Raw genomic sequence first — 15,504 nt, 5'->3', positions numbered from 1 at the left:
TGGCGCTGCAGCGAAGTGACAAAGGCTAGCCGATTAGCGTGTTAATTGCTACAGTTCCCGTGGCGATGGAGCATTGATGCGCTTATCATCTGTTGAAAGACGATCTTACAGCGAGGAGCAAAGGAGGCTTAGGGCTCGTTCTGATAATGGAAGCTTTCCTGAGCATGTAAGCTGAACAGATAAGCTACTGCCAGCTCAGTTCGGAAGGTAGAACTGCTTTTACAGCGCTAGAGGAAATGGGGAGACAAAACTACCTACCAGGGATGAGCCTTTTTTTTTTTTTTTTTTTTTTATTCCAAATGGACGATTTTACAAACTGAATAAAATTATTAAAGGTTTGAATAAACAGTTGAATTATCTTAGGTGATTTCATCTCATTTTGTCTTTCTGCATTTTTCAGCAGGCTCGTAATGCTTAATAAACCTGCTAATTCAAAATATTAGATGATTATATAGAAGATTATACCAAATTTGCAAATTTTTATCCACAATGGAAGTGGTGTTAACGACTACTCTAGGAGCTTGCAAACAATGAGACTACATCCTGCTTTGATTAGAAACACTTCAGACTATAAGGACCTTGTGTTCACACTCACTATGTGAAGTATACACTTTGTATTGATATATTAATAAGCATTTTAAGTGGTCGGCCATCAGGGCCAGCAAGGCCTTCAGATATACAGTACTTACTTACGTTTTAAAATTATTTTGTCCATGAATATGTATTAAATTATATTTTGATGTTTCTTCCCCGTAGAATTTACACAAAAACACACAACTTGTCTTTATTTCGAATCTCCGGGAAAACCACAATGAATGAAAAAAAATACATGGAAAACCTGGAATAGTTTTCTAAGTTTAAAATGGATGCTCCTGCTAGAGATTATGTATGTGGTGCAGTGCAGCTGTGGCTACAGTGAAAGGAGACTTGTCGAATTGTGTTCATTGGTTTTCTTGCTTTATGGCATTCATTCTCACTGTATGAAATTCCTGTTTTTGATGCAGCGCTCTGTTCTACTGCGTTCCTCTATAATACTGATGGTTTTATAGCTGTGGTGTCATAATGATGGTATTAAGACGTGAATTGGTTCAGATACAGTAGGCTCACAATGGAATCCTTTAAATATTGTTTTTTTATTGTTTTTTCTGCATCTTGACCTACTCTCATCTGCCCTAGATTATGTTTTTTTTGTAGATTGCTCATCTTTGCCTGCCCTACAGCATGTCAAAAGTAATTTCTTTCTTGGGTAATATTAATATAAAAACCCTGCCACTCTTCACTTCCAGTGCTTATGCTCAGCTTATTGCTATAGAAATAAATAAAAACATTTATATGTATTATAATTATTATATAGCCATTTTATGGTCAAGACAAGTGTTTTAATGCCATTTGAACTATTTAGAGTTCACAGTGAAACAAAACCAGGTTCCTTAAGGACTAAGGTGCTACAAGAAATAACAGAAAAATGAGCATGATAACAGAAAACTAACTAGAATAAAACAGACCTATACACAAAGTGCACAGGGGCAAACAACATCAAGTGCAACTAGACAACACAATAACACTTAGAATTCAGCACTGACCCGTACACATTATAAACGCAATTAAAGGACCGGAAATGTAAAGTAATGAGTATGTGAAAATCATGCTTGAGTTAAAGTATATATATCTTACTGCAAAAGTCACTCAATTACAAGTTAAAAGCTAAGATTTACTCTAGTAAAAAGTCTGATTACAGTACTGAACAGTACTGGAGTACTTAACTCTTATTGATCGTAGGCTCAAAGACGCACTAGTCCTCAACACCAAGACATGCCAAAAACAGTTAATTTTTGAGGTTTTTTTTTTTATTTCCTAAAATACAAATCAAATTGTACACCTCGTCTCTGCATTAACAACATTGAGATTGAGACACAACGGTCTCTTCGACATGCCAAAATGAAGCAAACAAGTGGGTCAAAGAAAAAACGACAATGTATAAAGCAATCTTTCAAAAAAGGGCTCTTTAATTAATAATACAATTACAGTATCATGTGACAAAGTAGAACCATAAGTATTTGTGGACAAATAAAATTGAAGTAAATAATTTTAGATGGAGGAAAACCATATATTCGGGGCTGACCCACTGATTGCAAAATCGACAGTAATTGGAAACGGTCATAAAATAGAGCAGAGAAAAAAGTACATGTATTGAATCAGAAATGTAGTTGAGCAGAGAGTAAAAGTTGTTTATATCTTGAATACACCATAAAACTAGAAAGTAGCCAAAATAATTACTCCAGTTCAGTCTTCTTCTTCTTTCGGCTTCTCCCATTAGTAGTCGCCACAGCGGATCATCCGTCTCCATACCCCTCTGTCCTCTACATCTGCCTCTTTTAAACCAACTACCTGCATGTCTTCCTTCACCACATCCATAAACCTCCTCCTTGGTCTTCCTCTTTTCCTCCTTCCTGGTGGTTCCATTCTCAGCATTCTCCCACTAATATACCCCATGTTCCTCCTCTGCACTTGTCCAAACCATCTTAATCTCACCTCCCTCACCTTGTCTCCAAAACGTCCTACATGCGCTGGCCCTCTAATAAACTAATTTCTAATCCTGTCCATCGTTGTCACTCCCAACAAAAACCTCAACATCTTCAGCTCTGCTACCTCCAGCTCCACCTCTTGTCTCTTACTCAATGCCACTGTCTAAACCATACAACATTGCAGGTCTCACCACAGTCCTATAAACAATAACTTTAGTAGAGTAACTTTCTTTCAGCTTTTCCTGTTAGGGGTCGCCACGGCGGATCATCCGCATGTTTGATTTGGCACGTTTTTTACGCTGGATGCCCTTCCTAACGCAACCCTCCCCATTTATCCAGGCTTGGGACCGGCACTAAGAGTGGCTGGGGTTGGTTCCCTGACCGGGGATCGAACCCGGGTCGCAGCGGTGAGAGTGCCGCATCCTAACCACTAGACCACCAGTTAATTTACTCAAATACTTTACACCACTTATAGTAATAAATACAGTATGTGATCAGCCATAATGTCGCTACATTTGCAGAATGTTGTACAGTCTAAATGTCTAAGAATAAAGACTTCTCAGCTGTCCTACATTTACATTTATGGAATATGTCGGACAACCATATCCAGAGAGACTTACAACTGAGCAGTTGAGGATTATGCTGGCCCAGCATTGGCAGGTTGATAGTGCTGAGAATTGAACTTATGACCTACTGAGCCAAAGACCACCAGCTACACCAGTGAGCTACCACCAGTCCTCAGTAAGATGGTGCAAATCCCAAACCATACAATAATGCTGCTGCTCAGGATTCTCATAAAAATCCATCTGTAGAATGTAGTGAGGATGAGTGGTGAGATCTTTCTAGTGGAAAAAACGAAAACTCATTCTCCACTGTTCATAAGCCTGCTAAGGGGCATTGTATTTGTGCATTAATTTGTAACCCACTCACCAGTAATCCTAATTAACCCTTCCTATAGAAGTCCTTCCACATCCTCAAAGGAGAACCGATCATTAGATCTTGCATTTACATATTCTTTATTTTTTAAAGAACGTCCGAATCATTAATCAATACGCAACACACGAATGCTTAATGGGCAAGCAAGATGTAGGCTGTACAATATTTATAAGGAGATGCGTGTATGTTCAGAAGGTTATAGCTTATTTCATTAGCAGTGTAAAGAGATGGAGGGAATTGCTTGAGAAAGCAAGGTTAAAGTAATTATAGATTAATTACTAGGGGAAAAAAAAGTGTCTCTTTAATTAGTTTAAATTCCTCCGATACTACACCAAAAAAATATATATTTTTAATGAATTAACCAGCAGGTTACTATGTAGGCATTAAATTGGAAGTGACCTGTAGGGGCTGTTAGGAGTTTTGGAGTTCACAGCTGGTTTTGGTTAACAATGTAAGCGTTCGTGCGACAAATCGTATCACAATAGAAAAAAGGACTCCGCATCACACATTCGCCTCGATATGGGACTAATAGTGCAGGATTTTCACATGTTATCAGAGTTCTGATGAAGGCCTCCGAGAAATGGGATCAGGTGCGCCGGCTCCTCACGCAGAGCACCGGGCTGTTGAATGAAATTGGCACGTCCTCGTTGAGGGAAACCAATCTCACAGCCTGAAATTGTTTTCGCTACGAGGCAACATAAGCAAACATGCTGGCCCATATTTCACTTGCTAAATGGGTTTCCAGGGAAGCGACATACTCAGGGTATGTAATAACCAGACTGAGGGAAGAAGGACACGAGTTGAGGGCAAGGAGGGGGTGGGCTGAAGGGGGCGAGAGGAGGGAGAGGGGGGTCATCTAATTTACAAAACAAACAGGAGGATATGCACATATAGCAATAATGGAAATGAATCGAGCTGTAAGGTGAAGTGAGCTCATTTTCCCGAATGAGAAAAACGCAGAAATAGAAGCGAAATCGAAAGTGACTCATCTCCACTGGATTGTGGATTTAGCAGTTTCTTTCTCCCACAGAATGACGAGAGAAATGATGACGCAAGCACTCGGATTATTTTATCTTCCCGCCGAGGCAAGAAATCCAGATCAGAAGCATGTGCGATTCTGTCGGAAGGCGTTCATTAAGCTGAATGTTGACTGTTAGACCGGAGTGCAAACACGGTGCAACAGAAAAACCTTTTACTGACTTCATTTTCAAATGAATTCATTAATCACTTTTAACTTCTAAACTCATGTTTCTTTATGATTCATGTGACTTACCTGGGTTTCCCCTCTTATTAGTCAGCAAGGTTGAACTCTACTTTTGCTGAATATTTTTTTTTTACATTTGTTATACAGAAAAATGGGTACATTTGGAGCTAGGAGTTTGGACGTAGGCAATTCTTTGGAACCGGAGTGACCTTGTAAAGAACCACTTGCCATTAGTTATAATGGAGCAGTTATCTGTAAAACCTTTTATAAGAATGGCGACAGAGTGAGTGCTGTGCAAATGTTCCTTTCTCCATTACCTTTGCTTTGAGTCTTTAGCTGTTATCTTGCTTTGGTTATACTGACAAAAGTTTCTGGACACCTGACCATAAGATTTACATGTGCTTTTTTGGGCATCACATTCCACATGTAGTATCATTTGCTATTATAATAAACTCCATTCTTTTGGGAAGATGTTCCACTAGATCTTGTTTGAGATGGTTTGGACATGTGCAGAGAAGGGACATGAGTTATAAATAGGAGAATGCTGAGAATGGAGCCACCAGGAAGGTGGAAAAGAGGAAGGCCAAGGAGAGGTTCATGGATGTGGTGAGGGAAGACATGCAGGAAGTTGGTGTGAAAGAGGCAGATGTAGAGGACAGGGTGGTATGGAGACGGATGATCCGCTGTGGCGACCCCTAATGGGAGCAGCCGAAAGAAGAAGAAGAAGAGTTCCACTAGATCTTGTGGGGATTTTAACTCATTCAGCCACAAGGGTGTTAATAGAGTAGGTACTGATGTAGGTGAGGTGAGGAGGCCTGGGGTGCGGTCATCTTTCCAATTCATCCCCATAGTGTTAAATAGAGTTGAGGTTCCAGGCTCCAGGTGGCAATTCATTTGCATTACGGAAATGTGACCCACCCCCTAACTAAATTTTTAATGAGGAATCGAGATTAAGACATTTTTTAAACCAAAGATCAGTAGTTTTCTCCATAAAAGAAGATCCTTTTGATTAGAAGTTCCAAGATGATGTTTATAAATATACAACAGCCTCAGACATCTGCAAAGAAGAGAGATTGTAGAACATCAGCAACTTTGTTGTTTCATAAATTGCATTTTTCTTTTTTTCTTTTTAAGCACACCATTAAAAGTGTTTTGAATGTCCCTCTGCCTTCATTTTCACAAAGCTGCATCTGCAGGCTGGATTAAAAAAAAAAAATGCATAAAATGACGAAACATTTTTCTGGTAATGCTGAGCAGCTTGGTGCTTTTGAACCGTCATCTCAAAGCAATTCCTTTTCTAAGAAGCTTCTCTCCGGGCTTTTTCGCCCCAATGGCCGAGTTCAACGTAGCTCACAAACTTGATGCGAACAAAATCAGAGCTTATGAACGGCTGCATCAACTCCAATTTGTACAGATTAAAAAAAAGAAAAGAAAAGAAAGAGCCCCATCGGCATTTCGGTTCGCATCGAGCACAACAGAAATATAAATCATACATTCGGAGAATATAAACAAGCAAAGCAGCTAAAGCAGGACATTTTATGAATTCGATTTCTGAACTGCAAAGGAGCTTAGAGCCATGCTTATGCAAAAAAGAAAAAAAAAGGGGGTAAAGAAGACATCTTATTTTATTCCTTTTCTTGTATTGTGCAGGTGCCGCTCATAATTATGTTCAGTTATTTAAACAGTTGTCTTGAGTAGCTACCAATTTAGAATAAATAACACTTTCCCAGATATATATATTTTTTGTATAAATGACAGTAATTATTTTCTGGAGCAAACAATTAACTGTTGAAAATGTATTATATTAAACAATTAATTGTTAAGTCCAGATAATCAATTTATTTAACATGTATATTGCTTGCCCTTTTAAAACGCACTATATATATATATATTTATATATAGATTTTTTTTTTTTTTATAAATGCAAATCTACAAAACAGATCTGGGAAATTGTTATTTATTCTAAATTGGTAGCTAATCAAAACAACTGTTTAAATAACTAAAAATAATTATGAGCGCCACCTGCACATAAATGTTGTATGGTTGTGTGTATTGCAAATAATAATAATATATTTGAATTTGCTCTGCTGGAAGCATTAAAATGTCCTTTAAGAAGGAAAAAGTTAAAAACAACAAAAAAAAATCTAATTATATTTACAGTGGCACCGGAACTTGCGGGGGTTACGTATTAAGAGTTCCGAAAATCCTCAAATTTTGGACGCAGTCCCTATGGTACCTTAGTAAATTCATCTAGACTTAATGGCACTTTATAAATGTAATAGTTTACATTCTAAAGTTCCTGACTATTCGGTCCCATTGCTGATTCCCACAAATTTGAAAATCAATTGCAGCTTGCTGTAAGTCAGGTTCCCCACGAATTTTCCAAGCCCCAAATTATTATATACCATATTTTTCGGACTATAAGCCGCTACTTTTTTCCCACGTGGCTTAAACAACGAAGCGGCTTATTTATGAATTTTTCCTGAGTTTTTCTCAGTTTCACAAACTTCAAGCCAAAAAACTGAACCCCATAACATTAGACCAATGAAATTTCCAAACGGAAACGAAAAAAACGCACCTCACCTGTGTTCTGAGCTGCACGGCATCGGGAGAAAAAAAGTTTTTTTTAAACGCACGACGATGCCAAAAGATAAACTCTTTTGAGAAATAGTTGTGAAAGGAAGGAGGAAGACAGTGAACAATGACTTTCTTACTGTTTAGATCAGGGGTGGCCAACCCACGGCTCGCGAGCCGCATGCGGCTGTTTGGCTGGTTTCATGCGGCTCTTACGTTCATATCGAATTTGTGTGTGTTTGATTTTTAATGTGCGTGTTCGCTTCGCTTGAGTTCAATATGGTATTTTTAAGACTAAAATGAGCTTGCCCCTACTGGGAAACTTTGCGGTATATCAGACCTGGGCAAACTACGGCCCGCAGGCCACATCCCGCCAATCATAAATTACAGGGATGCACCGAAAATTTTCGTCCAAAATACCTAAATCACCGAAACACCATGGCAGAAAAACAATTGTAATGACGCAATAAAAAAGCGCAGCAGCACACGGTTATCTGGATAAGAGCAACATGTCTGCGGTGTGCGGATAGCGATTTGCAAAACATGCAATGCTGAAATTTCAAGAGGGGTGTATCTGCAAAGAGTTTCTCCAAGTCGGGTTTAATTTATCACCTGAAATCCAAACATCCCGATTGCCATTCTAAATATGAGAAGAACGCGGCGCAGAAAAGTAGTCAATCCGAGCATGCGCACTCCGTCTGTAGAGGACGTTTTGGAAAAGGCAGGAAAGTTTTCCAGTGATGGTGCCAAGGCAAAAAGCATAACACAAAAAATGATGGAATTCATTGCCTTTTGAATTGAATTTTCATTTCGGTGCATCTCTAAAATATTATCGTTGGTGTGGCCCTCTGACACAATTCAGGTTTCTCATGTGGCCCCTTGTAAAAATTAATTGCCCACCCCTGCGGTATATTCATCTCACACACATGTGCATTTGACAAAAATACCGTATTGAACTCAAGCGAAGTGAACACGCACATAAAAAAAAAAAACCCACAAACAAAGTCTGTGTTTTCACGTGAAATCAAAGCATAGATCTGTTCTGACTTACACACGTGAAAGAATTGCTTCGAGTGGCAACAACGGAATACGAGCCAGATTTGAAGGGTAAGTTCGAGTAAGTGCATAAATAAGCTTCAGTTAGTCCAGAATGCAGCAGCAAGGGTCCTCACTAGATCCAGGAAATACGACCACATCACCCCTGTTTTAATCAATCTACACTGGCTCCCAATCAAATCTCGCATTGATTATAAAATATTACTACTGATGTATAAAGCACTTAACGGTCTCGCACCACAGTATCTGAGTGAACTTCTGTACCAGTATGATCCTCCACGCCTACTTAGATCAAAAGGTGCTGGCTATCTGTTGGTTCCTCAAATAATGAAGACTACAACAGGGGGCAGATCTTTCTCTTATAAAGCCCCACAGTTATGGAACAACCTTCCAACCAGTGTTTGGGACTCGGACACAGTCTCAGTGTTCAAGTCGAGGTTGAAAACTTATTTATTTAGTCAAGCCTTTTATCAGTAGGTTTTTCTTAGGTAAAGGCTCAGATCTGGATGGAGCATGGATATAGAGTGTTTGGTGAACTGGTATATTTGTATGCTGTCGTCCCCTCACATTCACACGTTTACTCGGGTTTGTTGACGGTGGTGTGGTGGGTCGTCTCTTATCCCAGAGATCCCTCATGTCTGTGTTACCTTCTGGTCCTCTCTTTTAGTTATGCTGCCATAGCGAGTCTTGCCGGAGTCCAAACTGCACAGTGACATTAACTTTCATACACCAATAGGGACACTTAATAATCCATATCCTTCTCTCTCTCTCTCTCTCTCTCTCTCTCGGTCGAGTTAAACATGCTCCTGAGGCTCCAGTGACCACTGTTCCTGCCCCTCTCCCCTCCGTGGATCTTCACACTTCTGTGCAGCTTGGGACGGTATCTCATCAACACCTTGGGTGGTTCCATATAATTCCGGAGTAGAACAGGTGCTTTTGAGGACGGATTGGACTGTAGTTGGTGTTGGCGGTCTGCTGCACTGACCCGGGAGTGCAGTTTGCTTCTGATCGTCATCACTGTACCCCGCAACTTTGTATATCTGCTTCAAATGGACATTTGGTGCAACCCAGATGAGGATGGGTTCCCTCTTGAGTCTGGTTCCTCTCAAGGTTTCTTCCTTGTGCCATCTTGGGGAGTTTTTCCTTGCCACAGTTGCTCATCAGGGACAAACTTACTTACAAAGAACATATTTACGTTTAATCACCACATTATCTGTGTAAAGCTGCTTTGAGACAATGTTCATTGTTAAAAGCGCTATACAAATAAAAATGAATTGAATTGAATTGAAGGGGATTGTTCAAGGCAAGGAATGCCAAAAGTCCCACTAAGCAACATGCATAGTAAAAGAAAAACGCTATTGTAAATTATTATATTTTTGTTTGTGGGTTTTGTGTGTGAGACAGTGCACACAATGTTCATTGTTGAAAATGACTGGCCTGTGGTTTTAGAACTGTAGGAGTCAATTTCTGTCATTATGTTGGTGTGTGACATTTACAAAAATCTGGCTGAGCAGAGGTGTGTGTGTGTGTGTGTGTGTGTGTGTGTGTCTGTGTAAGAGGAAGGGATGGGTGATGTTCACGTGTGCCCATGTGTATGATGTGGCTCTTTGCGGGAACACAGTAAAAAATGTGGCTCTCGGTCTCTGACTGGTTGGCCACCCCTGGTTTAGATACAAGCCGTTGTAGCGCATTGAGTCTGGGTGAAGGGAGAGCTCGCTAACTCCAGTTGCAACAGAAATCATATAAGCACAGACAGGTTTCCAAAACTCCTGCTTTTTTTTTTCTTGGCAACAGCGTTACGGGTTAGTCAAAGAAACTTAGAAATGAGCATCAGAAAATAATAAGGACATATTCCTCGGTCTTGCACACATGCAGTAATAGCGTAAAAATGCGGCAGCTGGCTATTCCCAAAATACCGCTATGCTCCTGTTACACCGTGTAACAGACACTGTCTTTGGTAAAAACCTGTGTAAAGTTTATTAGTTTCAATGTAGACATTTTAGACTTATAGACAGGTGCGGCTTATTTATGTTTAAAATGAAAATCTTTGTCAAATTCAGTGGGTGCGGCTTATATATGGGTGTGCTTTATAGTCTGGAAATTACGGTATAAGGTTTGGAACCACCTAGACTTTTATAGTTTTTGAGAGTCACATGCAAGTTTCTTGTGTTTGTATTCAACAGACGAGGTCTGTTAATGGTATTAAGATTAACTTTGACCAAACAAATATATAAATCCAGATGTTCCATTTTATTTTCATTGAAAGATCTTCCTTTCACATGAATAACAGCTTTAAACACTCATAGCATCCGGACAGTTGAATGAAATACTTTGCCATGCCTCTTGTAAACCTTGCCAAAGGTGTTCTTCATAATAAAAAGATTTCTTTTTGACCTTGAGGTCCAGTTCCTAACAGAGCATTACAATCGGATTTAGGTGCGGTGACTGAACAGGACATTCCAAGATTGATAACACACTCCAGACGACTGTTTGCTCTCTAAATAACTTTGTATGTATTTGCCTTTAAATTATATTTATTTCAAAATTTTCAAATATAATTGAAATACTAATTATTAATAATAATCACTTTGAAATGGACCAAAGAAGAAAATGAATACGAGTTATTTTTGTCGTGATAAAGTGTCCTTCAGACACACACTTAAACAAAAACATAAACACACACACACACCCAGCAGGGAGGCCGGAACATGAGCCACTGTGGTGAATATTAATTTTTAAAGAAGAGATGTTCCTGGTAAAGACTCTTGACATTTTGTCACGCTGTGAATTCCAGATCTGCCAAATCCTATTTCTCTTTTGTCACAACAGGTTTGTGAGGAGGAGAAACACTGAGCAGGTTGAAGTGTGAACTGAATATTCAGCACGCAACACTGCTATTCAAGTGTTTTAATCAACATAGTCACCTGTCCTGATGAGAATTAAAGACAGTTTAACTCTGTTTTAATATACTTCTGCTGTAGTAGAAGCTGAAAAAAGCTAAGAAACCACCACCAAAAGTACCTTCAGTGGGCAAGTGACCATCAAAACCATCTAGAAGAAGGTGCCTATAGAGGAGATGGAAGAAGGCAAGCCAGCAGACTCAGTGTGATACTGATGTTCTGGCAATGTTCTGCTCAGATACCTTCTAGATACCTACTAGATGCCCTAGTATTCCTGTAGTATCTTTAGGTACTTTGACACAGACCACCTTTAGGGCAATGGTTTTTCACAATGTTAACTTTCGGCCTCCAGATTCCTCTTCATCATATCAAGTGGCTGGGTTAGGATTAGGTTTAGGATCTGTAGGATGTGCTCGACAAACATGTTCAGTCCATCCTGAGGCTCCACCTCAGATCTTAAAGAACATAAAGTACAACATAAAGAACATACCGCTAATGTGTTGATCCCAAATTCACAGATCTTACAGAACACCTACAGAGGGCTTGTGGAGGCCATGGGTCAATAGATCAGAGCTAGAAGCAGGACCAGCCCAGTTTTAGGCAGGTGAGTCGTTCGTTCGTTCGTTCGTCCGACCATTTTGCTTTATCATTCTGCCCTGAATGTTTTCTCTCTCTCTCTTTCTCTCTCTCTCTCTGCATCTATATTCTGCCCTGCCTGTTTTCCCTTTTATAATATATTCTTTCTTACTCGACTGATTTTCTTCTTTCTTCTTTTGCTTTTGTTTCTTTTTAGGTTTTTCTTCATCATTCATGTCTTTATGTTTGCAATTTTTTTACTTTCTTCCTTTCTTGCTTGCTTTTTCTTCTTTTCAGGTTTCTTCATCATTCATGTCTTTCTGTTTGCATTTTTTTCCCTTGCTTGCTTGCTGTTCTTCTTTCTTTTGCTTTTGTTTCTTTTCAGGTTTCTTCCTCATTCATGTTTTTCTATTTACTTTTTTCTTTCTTGCTTAGCTTATCGTCTTTCGTTCTTTTTTACTTGCACTTCACAGGTGATTTTTTTCCCCAAAACATTTACATTTGGAACCATTAAACCTTGAACCACATTGAAACAGTTGATGCAAACTTCGACTCCCACTGATACACTTTATTGGAACCCATTGCATTTCTCATGCTTCGTTCACTGTAACCACTGAAAGGATTTAAAGTACTTGTATCATTAATTAAACAAAAGACCATAATTTAAAAGCCACTGATATTCTAGCGATTGTAGAGGGTCTTAATGTTTCCAGTGTGCAAGCTTTAAAAAAAAAAAGTCCTTTCTGCGCAGCTTTACCGGGTTTGCCGCTAATTAATTAGTCGTATGTGGGATGTGTTTGGACTAAATCAAGCGGGTGGACCGAAATGAACTGACTCATGGCTTCGGCACTGACGGATTATGCACATGATCTACAGAAGACAAAAAGAGAAACGTTCCCCAAGAGGACTGTACACTCGAAACGTGTAGACGGTGATGTTATTCGAGCTGTAAAACCCGCAAGCCTCAATAAAAGCCCCCGCACCGCAGTAAAAGCACCACAATGCAGTAAAAATGTCTTCAGCACTGCTGAGTATCAGGATCGGGCGAATTAGTCAGGGGGAAATGCTATTAAAGCTGCTCAATCAGTATGATTTGTTTTTTGAAGCGGGTACCGTTTGCTACCGGCGGTTCATAAGATCAACCATTAGCTAGGCATTTCTCAATGTATATCAACTTTATCAAAGATTTTTGTTTTTCCATTAATTTCCCAAATCCATCTAAAATTCAGCTCATTAGTTAACTAGGTGGCCTGTAATACAACAAAAACAAGTGTACTTGGAAACGATCATGTTTTTAATTGCTTATCTGAATAACAATAGATTATGCAACACTTTTCTTGGAGATTCTGCGATAATGACTCATGGTCTGTTGCTCCAGAAGGTCCCACATGGATAATGTAAGCAATTGTGCTTCCCTGAAACCAAACTATTACCTCCTGATTTTAATAATTACACCCCCTTCTACCTGAACATTGCTATTGCTATTATAATAAAAATGAACTTGCGCTCATTTGAGAAAGCCAATTCACAGTTAATTTAAGCCTAAAGGCCTCAGGATGATACAGTGTTTTCTGCTGAGACGCTCAGGTTTCTACAGCTGGAACTGCTGGTCTCTAGTAGGGCTACTTTATCTTCTTCACCACTTTGAGCCTGTTGGATGTTGTATTAGTCCATGTTCCTGGTGTGCATTTTGAAAATGGTTTTATTCACCAATGGCTTATGGTTGTAATCACTATACATATTTGTACTTGAAGTCACCAGATAACTTGTAAACAGAAAATTAGGGTCTTAAATATGATGTTCTTTAACCCACCCAAAGTTCATAAACGTCTCTGGTTATATGTTCAACCCTGTAACATCTGAGAACGCCAATTCACAGTTCATTTAAGCCTAAAGGCCTCAGGATGAGGTGTTTTCTGCTGAGATGCTCAGGTTTCTACAGCCGCCCTGCTGGAACTGCTGGTCTCTAGTAGGGCTACTTTATCTCCTTCACCACTTTGAGCCTGTTGGAGGTTGTATTAGTGCATGTTCCTGGTGTGCATTTTGTAAATGGTTTTATCCACCAATGGCTTATGGTTGTAATCACTATACATAGTTGTACTTGAAGTTACCAGATAACTTGTAAACAGAAAATTAGGGTCTTAAATATGATGTTCTTTAACCCACCCAAAGTTTCATAAACGTCTCTGGTTATATGTTCAACCCTGTAATTTCTAAGAACGCCAATTCACAGTTAATTTAAGGCTAGCTGCGTAGGTATATACGCAATGCAAGTTGTTTAAATGTAGCAGGTTCTACTGTTGAAGAAAATGTGCCCATTGTTTGAAAATAAGCAAATCAAGCACTACACTTCATTTCACTCAACTAGAGCTATTTCTGGATTTTATTTATAACATTTTGGCCTTGAAAAACGCATTGCACACAACCGAGCTGATATCGCATGCTATGTTTTCTTTCTTATGGGAAAAAGAATGTAAAAATAAGCTTGACAAATTATAAAGAGGTATACGTATACTATGTTACCCATGTTACTTAATGCTTTAAAGTGAATTTAGAGCGCTAAAAATGAACAAATAAAAAAAAGAAAAAGCATTGTGGTTACAATTGGCAACTCTGGACATAATACTGCTCCTCATTTCAGAACAATGCTCAAGTCTACATGGAGAATGGGGTGTGATTTCAGCCAAAATCACTGTAGTCTGTAATTATGTAGACAATTCTGAGCATTAAGCCTGTCAAAATTTTGGAAACATCTAGTCTTTTATCGTTCTTGCATGTTCCTTTTGTTTATATGCAAGAAACGCAAAAGTATTGCGCAGTGAATGACTAAAAGGAAGTTCTGTGAGTCCAAATTTGACAAAGATCTTCTGTAAGATAGATAGAAAGAAATTGTTACCAGACTTTCTCACCACAATAGTCAAACATGGAGGTGAATATGCAATGGGTTTGAGTTGTTTAGGAGCAGGGAAGGTTGATTGAAGATTTATTGAAAGAAAACCAACATGGCTACCATTCCATACTTCATTGCCATGAAATTCTGTCTGGACTGTTTCTAATTGGAAAAAAAAAAAAAAATCACCATATAAAAAAACAATAACCTGTAGAATATGTGTAAGCTTCTATAAGCATTATTTAGAGAGCAAACAGGAGTGTAATCTATAATTGAATGCTGGCCCAGTCACCGCACCTAAATCCTGTTGAACTTCTCTGGGATGAACTGGATCACAAGGTCAGATAAAAATCTCCACCTTTGGCAAGAGCCCTGGCAAAGTATTTCAGTTAAATTTTGGAGATGTTTGAGGAAACAAACTGTCTGGATGCCAAGAGTGGGTAAAGCAGTTATTCGTGCTAAGAGAGAATCTTCAATGAGAATAAAGTTGAAGATCTGGTCATTTATATATTTGTATGGTCAAAGTAAATGTTCAATTACAAATTTGACTTGTTTCATAAGCAGAAATACACAGTATGACATGCAGTGTAATGCTTCCAATAACTGGTCTATGATATCAAATGGAATAGGAAAAAAAATGCAAGGATAATAATTAAAAAGGAGTATAATAAGATTTATTTTTTATGGTTTTTTTTTATGATAAAAACTTTCTTTCTTTTGGCTTCTCCCATCAGGGGTCACCACAGCAGATCCTCCGCATGTTTGATTTGACACATGTTTTTGCGCTGGATGCCCTTCCTACCGCAACCCTTCCCATTTATCTGGGCTTGGGACCGGCACTAA

Source organism: Silurus meridionalis, chromosome 24, assembly GCF_014805685.1.
Source record: "Silurus meridionalis isolate SWU-2019-XX chromosome 24, ASM1480568v1, whole genome shotgun sequence".
Lineage (NCBI taxonomy): Eukaryota > Metazoa > Chordata > Actinopteri > Siluriformes > Siluridae > Silurus > Silurus meridionalis.
The sequence above is the reverse complement of the archived record's forward strand: the minus strand, read 5'-3'. Positions refer to the sequence as shown.